We start from the raw sequence: 17,933 nt of genomic DNA on the forward strand, positions 1-17,933 counted from the left end.
AGCACATCCCGCAATATAATCCATCAACTAAACTGCAAACTCTGTCCCTTCTTCTACGTTGAGCAGTGCACCACACTCCTCAACATCCGCATCAAAAATGACCGCACCTCAATGCAAACCTTCTTCCGCATCAGTCTCTCTACCAGTTTCTTAACATGCCCCCTCCCCACAATGTTTCCTTTAATGATTGTTTTAATGGGTCGGTTAATGCCTCCCATCCCCCTTGTGACAAGCCGCTGAAGCTCAAAACCCTTGAGTCAGCGCGAGAGTCGGAAATTGGTAGTGTTAGGTAGGAGTGTGAGGCTAGGATGCCTACCATCACCTGTTATTTTCTCTCTCTCTCTATAACTATATATATATATATAATACACACACACAAGGTCGCACCCAAAAGTGGTAGGACTGATTTTCTCTGGCGCGAACGGAGTGGAGGGGGGTCTGCCTGGCAGGGTAAGGTGGAGGGCGCTCTTAGCAACAGACCGACACCAACCTCAGTCGCCTGCGGGCTGGCGTTGAGTGAGGACACCGTTTTTAGTGAAGCAAGCTATTTGTCCGCGTCGAAAAACAAAATGAATATGAGTTTAGAGCAACGTTATTCCGTGAAGTTTTGTGCGAAACTCGGGAAGACGGCAACTGAGACCCTCGATATGATCAAGCAGGCTTATGGAGACACTGCCTTAAGCCGTTCCACAGTATTTGAGTGGTACAAGTTGTTCAAAGAGGGTAGGGAGCTCGTTGAAGACGACCATCGCTCCGGACGGCCGTCGACGGCAAGAACCGACACGAATGTGGACATAGTGAGGACACTGCTGAACACAGACCGACGCTTAACCAGTGAATAAATTGCAGACCAGGTGCTCACCCGCCTCCGAGAACGCGTGAAAAGAGTCCGACCGGCCATCTCGAACTACTGGGTGCTTCATCATGACAACGCGCCGTGCCATGGCGCGCTCGTCGTCAGACAGCTCCTGGCCAAATACGGCGTTGCCACGTTGCCGCACCCGCCCTATTCTCCCGATCTGGCACCACCGGACTTCTTCTTCCCCCCGATGAAAAGACAGCTCAAGGAACGACGTTTTGACTCGATAAAGGCCGTTCAAGAGGCTCGCTGGCAAATGGAACGCTCTTCGGCGACGCACAAATATATAAAAACACAGATGTAGATTTTTAGAATATAGAGACACAAAGAAAGGACACTCACAATTTGTTATTTGACGTTTCGACAGCACGGCTGTCGTCTTCAGATATATATATATATATATATATATATATATATATATATATATATATATATATATATATATATATATATATATGTAAGTTTTGCGGATGTTAAAATTTTAAATAGTTATTTGACTAAGGGGTTACGATATCTCCCGAGACTTCACAGGAAAGCATAAAGAAATGGTTATGTATGATAAGTAAGGAATTAGTTGAGTAAGGGATATGAGTGACTGAAAGAAAAATGGCACCGACTAATGAATATGGAAATCTAGGGAGAGATCTACGACTTCGCGTTCACTCGCGAGAAATTTGTATTATTTATTTTAAATAAAAGGATACACGGTAACTTTCATAAACGTTGAATATGTTACCTAAATATGAAATATGCAAGGACTGATTTTATCAGAGTCACAAAAAAGTATAGGATAGGTAACATCTTCCGCATCAAAACTGCAGGGTACACAACGTCTTCTCACAGCAGCTCGTAACAAAGGCATCTGCGGAATGACTAAATTATTTTCTTTCCCTCTGCGTTTTATAACCTGGGCAAAACATCCAGAGTTTTAAAGGAGAGAAAGGATTGGTTAAATTGCCGAGGGTGTACGAGTAGCCCGTGAACACACGTAGCCACGCGGGCAAGAAAAGCTTCAACAGTTTCGGCCCAAAACATGCTTAAAATGCTCGCGTACATGCTTGCAGGAATGCAATATTCACGACCTGGGTTCCAACTGCAGCACACGTGACGTGGGTAAACTGACGAGTACCTATTTATATCTAAACATATCTATATCTAATAATCTATTTATAATTATAGTTAACTATCACTAACAAATTGGTTTTTTGAGTTCACGTTACGTATTATCTTCCGCCATTGGTGTTTGAATGAGGGAGACTTCTTTGGTGTTCTTTCCAATTATAACTTCTCGGCACCTTTCGTTGGGTCTTTTTTATTTGGTTCAGCCTCATAGAAAAAGTAAACTTCACAAAACGTACCATGACATAAATTTAACACTTTTGGTTTCAATGAATTAGGAATAAGTAACATCTATATTTCACGAGGAAACTTACTTACCAGTATGATTCCAGTCATGAAGTACCTTGTCGCATTTAAAAGAGACATCGCGTCACACAAATGTAAACGGAAGTATATACAGGCAGTTATGCTCTGAAGAGACTGAGTAATGCACTGCCTCAAAACTAGATTAAACCAGTTGCACCACTACAGATACTCGATGGAAAAATACAGTCTAAAAATAAAGTCGTTAGATAAGGATGAATGTACTACTGTGCCGAAAGCGTACTTACTTAAAATAGGCAATTCAAGTATTAAAAAGAATGGCAATCAAGGAAACTCAAATTAATGAGCAAAAATTCACATGCTACCCTTTGTAGATGAAATCACCGATATCGAAAAAATTCGCTCGCAAATGTGAATGAAATGGATCAAAGACCAATAATATGACGATTAAACCATTTTTTAAATTAAAAACTCCTGTTGTCCGGAATAGCGAACAGGTTCTAGGGAGAGATTGGAATGTGTGGAATCTCTCGTCTGCCTTGAAAGCAGCACACTTGCACATACTATATAGCTTGGGACGGTTGAGGGCTGCTGACATCAACCTGCTGAAGAGTGGAAGGCATTTAAGGCGAAAAGGCGACTACCGCGCCCATATGAGATACGGTCACAGACAGTGAAGCACTGTCCACCAATATTCGCGTGGTGTGTGGCATACTATGGATCAGATAAATGGGCCTTTGGGAAGGCAGGCCATATAAGGAACCTCCAAATCTCGATGCCGGAGCCTGGGTGTTTAACGCTAAAAACAAAGTGCACGGAATTGTAGAATTGCATGACAATTATATCTAAAGATATTGTGGCTAACTATTTAGAAGAGAAAAAACTGGATGAAGTAGACACTAAGAAATTGCCAGGAAAACAGTGACAGGGAGTCTATTTGCAGTGAATGTATAAGAATGCGGGAGTAATTGGTGTGAATGGGTAATTAAAACCACTACTAGGAAAGCAGCGGTCCTAATACTTACGTGGATTGGTGTAATGTAGTCGGTATAGGCTAACAAGCCGAGGGAAACATTTAGACCACTGAATTACAAAAGTACACCTTCCCTAAGAGAAGAAAATACGAGCAAAACCCATTGAAAACCGTACATTGAGTCAGCCATGTGGGACCTTCCGGCAGGTCTATCTTTCCTAGACTCGCGGCGTCGCCTCACGCCGCCGGAGTCACCGCTCTCGCCCACGCACCCGCCGGCGGCGCTAAAGGTCCCCGAAAGACAGACCCTCGGGAGAAAGGCTTTCGCAGAGTGCCTGCAATGAATGCCTGCCATTTATCAATGCCACGCTCTTTCCAAAGATGCCTAACGAAAAATGAGAACGTAGAGATTAATTTCACTTACATTCATTTCCGTATTTATAAATGTATTAAAAAAATGACTTACTGATGATTTTTTGATAATTATGTTTCCATATAAGACGCACCGAACAGCACTTTATATCAAGAATGGTAGTAGTCTCAATTTGACTAGCATATAAGTGAACAGGGAAGCTAAAAAAACACCAAAAGAGAAATGTCGAAGGGGGGAGTTGATATTTATGCTTGTGAGAAATGAGATAGAGAGAGTGGGAGTGATATTTACAGGTAATTTATGATGAGCAGAAGGGTCATCATTGATTGGCTGTCGTAACTAAATAATTAGAAGACTGGAAAGAGAGGTAGTGGCTATCCAGCAGGAAAGTGATACATACTGCGAGAGATAAAAATGAACCCAACCAATGTAGAGGTAATGCAGGCGTACAAATGCCAAAAAGTATTCGCCAAGAGGAAGAAAAATTTGGTACGACAAATCGGAAGGGGTAATCGGGAGCGTGCCACCTCGTACGGCCATAAATCGTCTATATTTCCTCTTTTTATATCTCGCTTTATACCCTCTAATTTCCCTACCCGCATCAATTTCCTAACATTCCAAGTCCCTATTCTAACTAACTCGGTCCTATCTGCATCTTCTGTGCTGCTTTTGTCGATTTTGCTTTGCAAGGATTTCGTGAGATGACGACCGGAGAAACCTTGTCTCCCCCGCTGCTGAGCACGACACACGGCCGATTGCGCAGTGTCTTGTAGTTGCCAGGGCTCACATTCTCCATCATGTTCATCATAAAAGTCTTAAGAATGATAATTGAGGTGGTTTCCCGTTGCCTTCCTCAATAGTTTTTTTAACGTGACATCATCACTCAATGGCCGCCCTACTGAGGTTAGACGCCTTTGCAGCCGCCTCACTGAGGAACAGGCGTTGCGAGGACTGCCTTTCGTCTGTCTCCAACCATTAATCTCTCTGGAATGGGTGACCCTACCAGGAGGAAATATCATTGCTTCCGCCAGCACAGCTGTAGGGGTCACCAGAACGCACATGCCCTTCTATCACCTGAAGGCTGTAGTCCAAAGGGAAGTGATGCCATATATAGTACTAGCGGGATATTCAATTCTTGATCCGAAAATAACTATTTTCCATTTTGAAATAAAAAGGTAAAAATTATTCTTCAATTAAAGTAGGGAAACGGTTGCCTTTGAATTAGTTATCCCACGAAATATATCTTCGTTTTGCGCAATTTACACTCATTTGATGCAGAAAAATGTAAATTGTAAGGACTGAGTTCAGTTAGAATAAGACTACGGAAACCAATGCTTATATGGATAGGGATTAATGAAAGCAGGAAGAAAGACCTAGGCAGCCTATTCAAACACCAAAAATAACCTGAAACAGAAATAATACACACTGATCGATATAATGACAGCCTCATTCTTAGCTGCACCCAAGAAATCCTAACGTATCGTTTTACGTATCAAACCATCACGTCACACAAAGTTTATTCCCAACGGAAAGTAAAAAGAGGTTCATTTGAGGCAGGGGTCGTCCTTCGATTCCATTTCATCTTTCAAGAAGATCGCCGTTTCTCTATAGTTTCTCGAAGTAACCTCTGAAACCAGCAAATAAAATTTTCATTTTTAAGGATTCTCCGATGTGCGATATCTATTTGATGCTTCATTTTGCCCCTTCACGTTTTGGAAACTGTTTCTGACTTTACTACGAGGAAATTATTCCATCCCAAGGAAAAAATCATTAGAAGATGTACCACGGCAGCGATATCATGGCACTTTAAAAAATGTTCCTCCCTTTTTTCACGTTCCGTCGTCGCATTGTATTTTAATTGCATCTGGTGTTGGGTCACCACCCAGAAAAGAGAACAAAGCTGCATCCCAAACGCATAGATTCAAGCCAAAAAACCGTACATAGTATACATGCAAAAAGTCTTTATGAAATACACAAAAGCAAATATATACACTATCAACTAACATACACCTGCGTCAAAGAAGATACCTATCTATGTCTACGCAAAGTTCAATCTTGTCCTGACTTGTAAACTAAACGTCTTTATACTTCAATTACAAATTTGATTTTCTGCTAGCATGATTCCTGATTTTCCTATTAAAGAACTTACATTTGTATCGATACGTATGTACATGAGTCTTCGTTATTTTATCTTTGCGGTCTGATCTACTTAAATAGTGTGGGGCCATAATAATTCCTTTAGTGTCATTGGTAAACTCGTTTGCTCCCGAAACTTTCTCAAAGTCTCCGTCTCGCTTGTTCTCTTCGCCTCTCAAGCGCCTCAGCCTGATTCCTCTTAAAGAACTGTCACACTCGTCTTCTCATTATAATACTTTTTCACGAATCTGGTGGATTTTCTCTGGACTTAATCTCATTCTTTTAGCCAAACTTTCTCCCACGGATCCCAAATACTTGCGGATTATTCCAAAATGAAGCCTAACTAGAGTGAAATGACACCTCTCTTTTACTTTCTCATTGCATTTCCACACCACCCATTTAATAAAGCCGATTTTTTTTAAAGCGGATCCGCATATTGTCCTGCTATGCTCTCCCCAAGATAGGCGACCACATGCAACATGTATCACCGACTACAGACGTTTTCAGCTTCTCTTAATCTCCTAAGTCATACGAAATGCTTTTCCTACTTCTCCCTCTTCCCGGTTGATGAAATAATTTTCATCTTACACTACCCTTTAACTCGCTTCCACAACTTCTTCTCTTACTCCTTTACATAAAGCGGACAAAGAGAAAACTCTCTTCGTCTTCTCTCTCCGAGGGGAAATGAACTGCTCCTGGAAGAGCAGCACTACACATTCATGGCTAATTTGATTATTCTCCAACGGCAAATTCGCTTAATTGTCACTCGGACAAGAGTTGCTCGGAGGAGTCTAGTGGAGGGTCGCGAGAGAGAGAGGGTTCTCCACCCGCCTCGAAGTGCGTCCCCCGGAGGCATTGACCCCAATCAACTCACGGGGAAGTGGTCGAATATCCATTGGGCTCGAGTGACAAGGTCTCCGTGGAAATAAGATCGGCATTTGCACTCATCGCATTCCGGTGACGTCAAACGTGCAGGCGACAAAGCTAGGAGGGGGCGCGAGGGGAGGGAGGGGGCCGCACCCGGGAGTGCGGGGCGGCAGATCAAGGGAAAATTAAGAGGCCCGCTCGAAGAACGAAGAAACTTTCGGGAGAAAATGAGCCACGTGGGGGGCCGAGAAGCCTTTCGGTGGGGGGCGTACATAAAAAGGTCTGGGCACGTACTAAGACCTTCGCCCACGAGTTAAGGGGGAAGAAGTGCGAGTTCAATATGGCAGAAAGCGCAATCGCTCCGACACGGGGCCATTAACCACCCGTGCGCTCGAAGGGGCGCTCTCCAACCCGCCCCTTGCACGTAATCGGGCGCCCCGTACCACCCCCCCCTTCCTGCCACCCGGGGCATCCATCTCTGACTAACTTCCCGCTAAATCTCATCCGCTCCAGAATTACTCTTGCGAGTGAGGCACCGCCCGAAGGAGCGAGGCCATGCATATAGCCGACGCGGAAATGCTCGTGGGAGTGCGAGGGGACGATTGCGATACGTACTTGGGGTTCGGGATTCCCGACACGCCGAAATGGAGGAACGTCGTTGGACGTGGAGAGGCCTCGTATGGCGCTCTGTCACTCCGCTGTCGACCCAAGTGCTTCTGGAAGTTTGTCGGTGATTAATTACTACCTGGCATCTAGTTGCGACCAATAAAGGGTCAGTGTGAATTCCCTCAAAGAAGAAACTTTCAGTCACGAGGTGCTTCCACCTTCATCCATGGGCATAATAGAAATACTTTCGAAATATGGAGAAAGAGAAATAGTTCGTCTCTTGCAGCAGTTGCAGTAGTAGTTTTGAGGGAAGGTTAGCGATATCTGACGTCATCCGCACCATTAGGGATGGACGGGAAGGAATTGAGAGGTGGAGAGAAACCCGGCGTCGACATAAGCCTACTTTTAACGAAAGGCGCCAAGGAGTCTGCGGCTTAACGTCCCATCCGATGGATGTCGTACTCTTTCAAAGTGCTTTCCACAAAGCACCATAACTAGGGATCGGGATACCACTGAGAAATGCGATCCCAAACAGGATTTGAGCCGGGCCTCAGGGTGGAAAGCCAATATATAGTATTAGCCACGATATAATTGCGATCTCCTTTTTGTCTCTTTCCACCTCATTTATTCTGTGTTCGTCCTTTCTGTGTGTTCCTATCCCTTTTCCTTATATCTATTTCCACGTGAATGAATATTTGCTCGCCATATGTCGGGATTTCGTGTTTGAATGTGTATGCATATACATATAAGTAATCACTTGCCCTACTCTCTTTCCTTTTGCTGATGATCTTGAGAACAACTTTTGCTTCGTTGAAAATTAAACTTATTGTTCTGTAGTCCTCACATGATGTAGCCTTTACCTTTTTCGGAATAGGAACTAACACTGATCTCACAAAGTCTTCCGGCCATATTCATTCCTCATGGATGCTAATAATCAGTTCATAGACATTTGCCTAAACCTTTCAGTAGTTCCGCTGGAATGTTATCCACCCCCACGGCCTTATTTAGTTTCATCTCTCTCAATGCCTTTTCCTTCTCATCGTCGAGTATGCCTGGACCTAAGCTATCTTCCTCTACGTCATGTTCTCTTTCTATGTCTAACCCTGTTGGTCCCAGTTCTTTACCATATAGTTCTTCTATACATTCCTTACATCTCTTTCCTTCCAAAAGGGAAAATGGAGGAAAAATCCTGTGAAGACAACGTGACAGGGAGGGAAGCACGAGATGCTGAAGAAGAAAATTCACATGGCGGAAAGCGTTTGCATTCAGCGGAAGTGTTGCGGTAATCCAAGACATTTAACAACAGCTCCAGAAATTCCAAAGCATATTTGTAATCGGTAGACCTAAGAATACTTTGTTGACGATGAGTTTAAAGGGAACAATTTAGCCCGTACGCTAGTTACAACAATGCATACTGTCCATAATACTTAAAAGTTCTCAGGCCTGTCATACAAATATCACTCGTTTTAAAGTGAAAATTCTTTATAAGTTCGTTTTAAATATTTTATTAACGACGGAGGTTTCTAGACAAATTCTATGAAAATGGCAGTGTGACTCTCGGTACATAAAAAGTTTTAGTAGCAAGCTATTTTCATTATATCTCGATGATGATCTATTTCCCCCCTGAGGAGGGTCTTGGAGGGAGAGTTGTATGGCTCGAAGTATCTGCACGAGTGCAGGTTGCTTTGATAATGGTGTTCCACTCAGTGAAATATTACTCTATCAGAATATTTACAAATCGGCACATAGAGAGACTTCTATCGATGCCACTCACAGGCCTTATCCTGGCCCTTGAATCTTTGGGATGGACCGCCGTTATTTCTTCAATTTTGAACACCCGGTGGTAATTTCACGAAACGGGTGGAGATGGCTTGAAAAGTTTCGGCGATTGCGCCGCCATTGAGCAAAAGCAACGACTCCGCCAATGCGACAGTGGGAGTGGGCACTCGGATGGCATCGCGCAACCAGAGAAGAATGGACGAGGTTTCACCAGAGGAACGGATGCATCCGAGAGAACACAAAGAGAGAAAATGGAAAACTTTGCGATGCTACGTGCCGCGTATATTTGCGTGCGAGGTTAGAGAATTCCTAACATTTTTTGCGTCAATTAATGAAATAGAAGAAGCTGAGAAATTATATGACAAGGAATTGGACGTACTTGTACACGTAAAGGAACAACGAACATGTTTTATATTACGTTTCTATTTTATTATTGTAATAAATTTTACGTAGTGTAAGAGAACGCCTTGATAGCTTAACTGACTCAAGCCAGTGACACGGCCGGAAATCGAGGAACCCGGATTCGAATCCCGGTTCAAAGCGAATAATTCTTACGGTCTGAAATTGTTTTTATGCCCATTTAGCGGATGACTCCGTCAAAAGTTACAGTCGCGGAATCTCCCGCAGTTTCTTGAAACACCAATATTGTAAAAACTCGCTTCGGTAGCTGATAAAAATTATGTAGGTAGGAATTGAAATCAAAATGCATTCCTATAAGTTGTGCAATTAAAAATAACTTCATAATAAACTACCAATACTTTGATAAACTAATACTTCCCCTTCGTCAGAAATATAAGGCAGGGTCACGTAAAGATTGTAGTTTTAGCATCAGTACATTTAAACATTTTTTCCATGGCATCCATAATGTATCCAGATTCAACAATATTTGCAATCTTTTCACTAGGAATGGATGGTGTGATAATACTACCGCATGGACCTAGTAATTCTAGATTTAAAAATATAACTTTATCTTATTTGCAGGTAAATAATGGTAGGGTAGCATTACGGGGGGAGTGAAAGATGATTGTTCATGTAAAGACGGCATATGGCAGGAAAGAATGCGAACAGATGCAGAGCTGGAAAATAAAATTTTAGAAATGTGCCAATCTTTTAGCATTATCTACAAAAAAGCACCATGTAAATTTTCAAGCTATTTTAATACACCGACCATGGTTTCGATAGCTTGTGTCATCATTGACCTACCGTGATAATCTATATAGTGGTTTATGCCATGTGCATCGAATACCCACGGCTATAGCGAAACCGTATTCAGCAGAGACAAAACCCATGGCCCTGCTTAGTAAAGCTTTTAGGAACGAGTTAACTTTAAAAGGTAAAAATAATAGGTAAATTAAACACGGGGAAGGAAATATGGCTGGGAAGACTCGTGAAGTCCGAGACGAGAGTGAGAGGGCGAATGAAGCGGTGGCATGGCGATAGCGAGAGGGGAAGAGAGACACTAGGCTGAATATTGACAGAAAGAACATGAAGTCGTGCGCCGCACCCAGCCACGGCCGGACGGAGCGGCCCAATCTAGGCCGCTCCGTCCGGCCGCGTGCCCGTAGCGGGGCCCCGTGGCTGTAAGGCGGGGCTCGTCCCGGAGGCGAAGAGACGCCATCGGATTTGAGAGGGAATGCTCAGGTCCCTGAAGATCCAGCGGACAGAGAGGAAACTCTCTTTCCGAGAGGAAATGAGCAAAGGTCAGGATGGGGAGGAATGCGGAGAGAGGGGGTGAAGGGAGGGAGAGATAAGACTAGCACGTATGCAAGCACATAGGTAGGGTGAAAGCAGAGAGAGGAAGCTGGGAAGGGGAGAGTGGATATAAATCAAGAGTGGGGGAAGGTTCGAGATGAGAGAACAAAGGAGGGAGTGAGGACAACCGGGAATCCGAAATCTGCGAGGGCAGTGGGGGGAAGGGGCGAACCCCATGGAGACGGAGAGGGAAGCGCAAGGGAAGAGAATTAAAAGACGAGACGCGGAGGGGACCCGAAGGAGGAGGAGGGCCTTCGAGGCCGAAGTGGCTGGGAGGGGGTGGGAGGGTTGAAATACGAAAAGTGAGGGGGAGTCAGAGCCGCGGTCTACTCCCATGAAAGGGGAAGGCAGGAGGATGGAGCCGTTTGCGGAGTGGGAGTTAGGAAACCGGTTGAAGAGGGTCGAAATAGGACCATCTCCCACGATTTTGGTACGTTTAATTTAAATGATTTGCAGAATCCGACGAAGAGATGTGGGTTTTCTCATATCTAATTTAAATACGATTTTATTACACAACCACGCCGGAAACTCCATTGCTCACTCAACGACATTCTCGGCAATGCCTTTGTGCGATATATTGGCCCAGATCTCCCACAATGAAAGAGGAGATTTCGTTTCACCTTAACCCCACAAGTCTCCACTTTCAGAGCAAGTTTCCACAAGCATTCAAAGAAGAAGGCCATGGTTATTCGTTACCCTACTAGGGACGTGTACATCGATGAAATGATTGAATAGAGGAGTTTAAGGGGTGCACGGCAAATTAAGCCGCCAAGGACGTTGACGAGTACGGCATAGATAGGAGAATGAGACCAGGTATAGGGAGGAAATTATTAGGTATGCTGGACTACGTAAACTAAGGGAAGAAGAAAGATAGTGGAGATAAAAGTGTGCCATTTTGTTGTACGGTCTTTACTACCGTGATAAAAGGATCTTACAAGTGCTGATTTCCTGTGTCCACCGAATCTCTCTTTGCTGGTAACTTGCTGTTAGTAAAAGAGAGGTCAGGAAAACAGCTTCTCTCGTCGCCGTGGGATCGGTTTTTGGGTATATCCGTCGCTGGTGGCCCCACCGTTGACGATGGTGTCCTCAGGGGGAGTTTTGGTTGGAATGGGGAGGGAGGAAGGGGGCGAGCGAGGATATTCCGGCCGCCCTTGGCGAGCCAAAGCCCGATGGGCGGGTGAGCCCATCCCACCAATAGGACACTGTCTCGTTCTTCTGTTCCTTGCCTTCCTTTGTTATCCAAGAGAGACTAGACATCCCACCAACAGGACACTGTCTCGCTCTTCTGTTCCTTGCCAACCTTCGTCATCCAGGAGAGACTACACGTATGACGACAGATGGGCGGATGAGGGAATTTCATGAGTAGTAGTCCCACATTACTTCGAGGGAGGAAGGGAAAGTCCTAATGAACTTATTCATTTTAACAGAGTGGGATAAATTCTTCTCAGGCCGTCAAGTGTTTCAAAGCATACTTTTTATACAAATAAATAATTAAATTAGCGTTATGTGGTGATTATCGGGAAATTTTAACCACTCTTGAGGGATTAAAACACACAGGGGCCCATCACCTAGCGATCTATACACCTTTTTGTAGCTGTTTACGGGGCAGATTTTTCGATAAACTGGTAGATCATACACTCGGCAGAAAACTTACCTGAAATACTGAGGTGAGCATACAATAGACTACGTGTAGTATTGAAATTACGCGATAAAGGACGGGGGTCCCTAAAACCCACCACCACAAGCCCCCAGGGCAGGTCAAATACTAAAACCTCTTAGAATTTTATGACTTCTGTGTTAGTATTGGAAGGAATGCTCTTTCCTTGGCTGGAGACATCTTGGTTTCAGTAAGAAATCAACCTCAGGAAAGCGCAGCAGTCTAAGCCATTAGGTTTTCTGAGATGTCCCAATTCATCTCCAGTAGTCTTAGTCTCCCCTTGGTTCGTGAAAATGGGGAGGACCTAAGGGGGAGGACCTAAGGGGGAGGACCTAAGGGGAGGACCATATGCTCTACCATTCAATTTCTGCCGCTTCACGTATTGGCTAAAAACATTGTTATTTTAGCTACCCTAAGGCGGCCTGAGTGAGGTTTCACTCCCTCGGGTGAATGCCAGGTCATATGCCACCCCCGGAATGTCAAATATACAATAAACAGATGGTTTTTATTTTTTACCATGCGACCGCACCTAAAAATCAACAGATATTAGTCCTTCTCTTCCCGAAGAAGCTACGGCCTATAATGGGATTTGCCGGGCGAATTGAATGTTATACAATTGTTATTATTCTGTGTATTGTAAAATTTGCCAAATAAAAACCTTTGAAAAGTCAAAGTAAAAAAAAGTCGTAAAAATGGTGAAGGAAAACCATCAACTGTATCTATTCAATAAAGGGAACTTTCATAGACTTCTGAAGAAGTTTAAACTCGCGTTGTAAACATTCAGGCTGGAAAATCAATGGGCTGAAAATGAACACTCTTTGAAAAATAATTTTAAATATTATACGAGAAGGATTAAATAAGTTCATTTCATACTGATTCCAATGTGAAGATTGGAAACTAAATGGTACAACAGAGAAGTATCAGCAACAACGAGGAGATAATTAAGAATTCACTCAAATTTTAAAGGAATTTAAAAAATAGACCATGACGAAAATGCAATGAATACGGTGGAAGGTAAACTCGCAAAATATTGGTAAAAAACGAAAATATTATGCCAAAAGTTTTTAACATGTGATTGAAGACAAAATGCTATAACGAACATTCAGAGAATATCCATTAATCAGTTTGATCTTATGCCAGGGAAACGTCCAATTGTGCAATTTTTTTATGTTAGAAATGCTGTAACTGTCACAGACAGCAAAAAAGATCAGCTTTCTAAATAATTTCTTTCTGAGCGTCTAAACCAAAATACTGTTGAGCAAAAAGAAGTCCCCCGCACACCCGAAGAGCTTATGAGCGACAAGTAAGGAACAAAAGAAACTGAAATGCGTATACTTGTACGAGTATACTCGTATAACAAAACAACGCCTCAGGTTCGGCAGAAATTCCCCCTTTCGAGTTTGAATGGAACTTGATGGAAAATCTCACTTTATTTAAAAAGAACATTATACAAGTCAATAAACGTAGGCTCAGTACTTCGCAACTGGAAGTTAGCACACATAACCGCCTCTAAATAGGCGGTATTTGGAAGTATCCGAGTAATAACACGCCTATTTCTTTAACATTGATATCCAACATAATCTGACCACATTTCAATATTAGCATCATAATGACCTTTATCGACAAAAGAAATAGAGTCTGTCGTAATTAGCAAGGGTTTCGAAAAATAATCATGCGAAACACAACAGGGTCTTGTTATTTATGCTTTCCTGAAAACGGGGGAAATGAATCCCCAAGTAGCTATTGTACGTGTAGATCTCAAAGATACCTTCAAAAAGGTCCCTCTAGAGTCATGTATACACAACTAAGATATTATGGTATTAACGAGAAAGTAATTAACTAGAGTAGGGACTTCGTATTTAACTGTAAACAGAAATTAGCCGTCGATGGGTTGAGTTCATTAGAGGTTTAAGTGCCGCTGAGAAGTATTATAGAGTCCCTAATCTATACTTTCTAGATAATGACCTAAGCTCCAACGCTAGCAGCAACCATATATTATTTGCAGAGGAAACAATGATTTACAGACTTTTATTTAAATTCAATTCGTTTTATGGAATCTCACTTTCATGATATCCTCTACATTAATACCATGGAGGTACTAATACATCTTCATATCACTATTAAAGAGATGTGTTTCCAATATACGAGTATTTCTAATATTCTTACAATATATCTCGGATGCAAGAGATTTAATATCTAAAGTTAAACTTCGCACCCTGAGTGATTATCTACCAAGTTTCTCTAATAATCTACATACCATATTAATTTTATCATAAGGACCTTTTACAAATTCAGCCTCTCTAAGCTACACACGATATACTTCGGCAGTCAATCCAACTTGGTGCGGATCTCTTTTATTAGTAGAATAATTTAACTCAGATCTAATTATCGATATATACCCATAGATAGATAACCAAGCTCTTTAACCTTCTCGTCACATTTATCCAATACCTTTCTAATAAATCCTAATTTTTTGTCTAGCTTAGCCATGCATTTCCGGCATATTACCCAGTAGTTGACCCATGCTGACTCGTAAGGATAACGTCTAGGTATTTAATCGAGCCAACACATACTATTTCGTTACGATTGTTGTAGTTGGCGTTCGGAAGGGAATTACACCTTCCCAAAAATTCACTACTTCACCATTTTTTAAGCTTAAATTATTATGATTTCCCGCTCTTAGCATTCAACGAGGGGTAGGTTCAAGAGAATATTAGTTCTAGAAAAGATTAGGGAAAATAAAGGCACCCTCGCCACCCTTCGACCCAAGCAATGATAGCCCGCCCTCTCCCCTTTCCTCTCTCCCCGCAGGGTATCCACACAATCCTTATCACTTTGAAATTATTCTACGTAGCTCACCACTCATCCAGTATACCCAGATTTGTTAATATTTCCAAATCGACACAAAATAAATTAATTTTATACTTTTCGATACGGTTTCCTAATGCGAGGGAAATATATGAAATTGACGCGTGAGAGCAAAGCGTTTGCTCCTTGTCTCCAGCATCCAAAGCATGGGTCTCCCACCCTTGAATAACCTTCTCTGCAATTTACTTCATGGTTTATGGATGGCATTATTTTTGGAATAAATCAAACGTTTAAAGTAAGCAGCGTAAGCAACAAAACAGAAATTTTACATTGATATATACCTATAAAAAGAAATATTAGCGCTGAAATTTAAAGGTGTTTTTATTGAGCCAGTAAAAACAAGAAGACCAAAAATGACTATAAAATGAAGCACGTATCTTCTCGATTGGTACTACTAACGAGAAAAAATCCTCGTACCTTAACAAATCCGTCATCTGAAATTATCCTAAGTACGCCACTGTCGAGCAAAATAAGTTAAAATGATTATTAACCAAATTGTGTACCGTTATACCCGTGTGAATTAGTGGCTTTTTAAGAGGAAGAAATTTGATAAACCATGCCAGGAATTCAATAAAACAATATTTTTTTCACTGGCACTTCACTGTGATAAATGGTAAATAAATGCATTGCGCTAATTTTGTGGCCATCATATTTGCAGCAACGGAACATTTATTTCCATTAGGTATATTTACAAATTCCACGTCACGTCTGATTCCATGAAATACCATTTTTAAATAAAATCGGCAACTGGCAACAAACTATCTTTCGTCGGTGATGTTTCCGAAGAGTCCCAAGCAGGATGAAATTTCTTGATTTTAACTTTCAAAGCGACAAGAACCAGCCAATCAGGCAACCGAAGCAAACACTTTTATTCGTGGAAAGACGGAACTAAGATATGCGAAAAGTATTTGATAACTCCATTGCAATCATATATCCTTACTCCTATATATTCGGTATACAATATATGATTCGTATTCGGAGATACTGATTGTAATTCTTTAACTGTACAGAGATGAAAGAACGAGTCAGGGTGGCGTATTTCATTTACTCTTGAAAAAAACAAGAATACTTCGAAAACTTGACATATTTTGTTGTATAAAAATGAAAAACGACTGAATGCTAAAATTATATGCTTGACATAAAAGTGTTAAGAAAATGGAACGAAGCCAATTCAAATCAAGGGGGATTGAGGAGGAACTACAAGACAAACACGCTGCGAGAACGACGGCAGAAATACTACTTCATCATCATTGCTCAAAAAGAGGGAGGCAGTTGGACACGGCACTTCGCCCAATGACACCATCTTCTAACATCTTCGTATACGTACGAGTGCGTGTCCCACATTTGCATGCACTCATTTTCATTATTCCAGCCGTATGTCATTTCTTATTTCTCACATTCAGGGCATTTATCTTTGCTTCTTCACATTTGCCTTTTAATCGAAGACTGACATTATCTGGATTTGGAGTCCCAAAAAATTATTTTTCCCCAAATATATCGCAGATTCTACCACCGGGATTAAATAAAAGAGAACTGGACACCGGCACAGAGAGATTCATGCAATTGTTCTTCCCTTGCAAAAATAGCAACCATTACAAAATCGTAACTTAGCGCCCGAATATACGAGATAAGCTTAAAGACTTAAATTTAATGATTTAGTCATTTAGGGCAACAACTGAATGATGCATATGGGAATGTATTTGTGTATGTGCTTAAGTTTTTTTGTATATGAGCTAATATATATGTGTGTGTGTGTGTGTATATATATATATATATATATATATATATATATATATATATATATATATATATATATATAATCCAAATAAGCTTACATATAACCTACGCATTCCAATGCACGTATGTACTATTAATTCTACACGCATGCTTGGGCCATCTCTCGCTCCATGCCACACGGCCTTGTGGCAGATTTCAGGAAATTGCGTAAATGTAGATGATGTAGGAGGCATTTATTGGAAAACTGGGCACATTTAATGAAAATTGCGAAGAATATAGGAGTACAATGGAGAAATAGGCGACTTATGCGGGTCCAGGATATATCTTAGACTGCTTAGGGAAGGATAGCGCATTGAGAGACGGAAAGGGCAGTGCTAAGCTGTGGAGTAATACTGGGATGGATGTCCATTATCATATGATAACATGTAGGACAAGGGAACCCCAACTCTCCTCAGAGTTTATGTCAGAATCATTTCCTCGCTCTTATTTCGTAGATAATCTCTTTTTATATAAGCCAAATAGGAAGGCAAAAAACGCAAGGGTGTCATAAAGCCGTAGGAAGGAAGGAAGTTGGGGGGGGGCATCGTAGAACAATCAGAATGTTTGATTGGGAGATACTAAGATATATCAGTAAAATGACGGATATTATATGAAAGGTAATGTTACGCTAACCGGGAGATGGATTACACGCTTTTCCTTAGACCACATTACGAAACCCCAACCAAAGTATTCGACTCGAAAGTTGTTTGGTGATCGGTGAGGACACCACTGCTAACGGCTCAGAGCGATCCGAAATACGTCTTCGCGAGAATGTAAAGATGTCATACGGAGAAATATGAACGAGAAAAACAAGATATTCACACATTTCCAAACCGATACAAACAAAAATACAAAGCAAATTAAGCAGCACTCTTTAAGTTTTACCTCCAGAGTGAATGGTGGC

This window comes from Hetaerina americana, unplaced genomic scaffold, assembly GCF_022747635.1.
Source record: "Hetaerina americana unplaced genomic scaffold, ioHetAmer1.1.p SCAF_2, whole genome shotgun sequence".
NCBI lineage: Eukaryota > Metazoa > Arthropoda > Insecta > Odonata > Calopterygidae > Hetaerina > Hetaerina americana.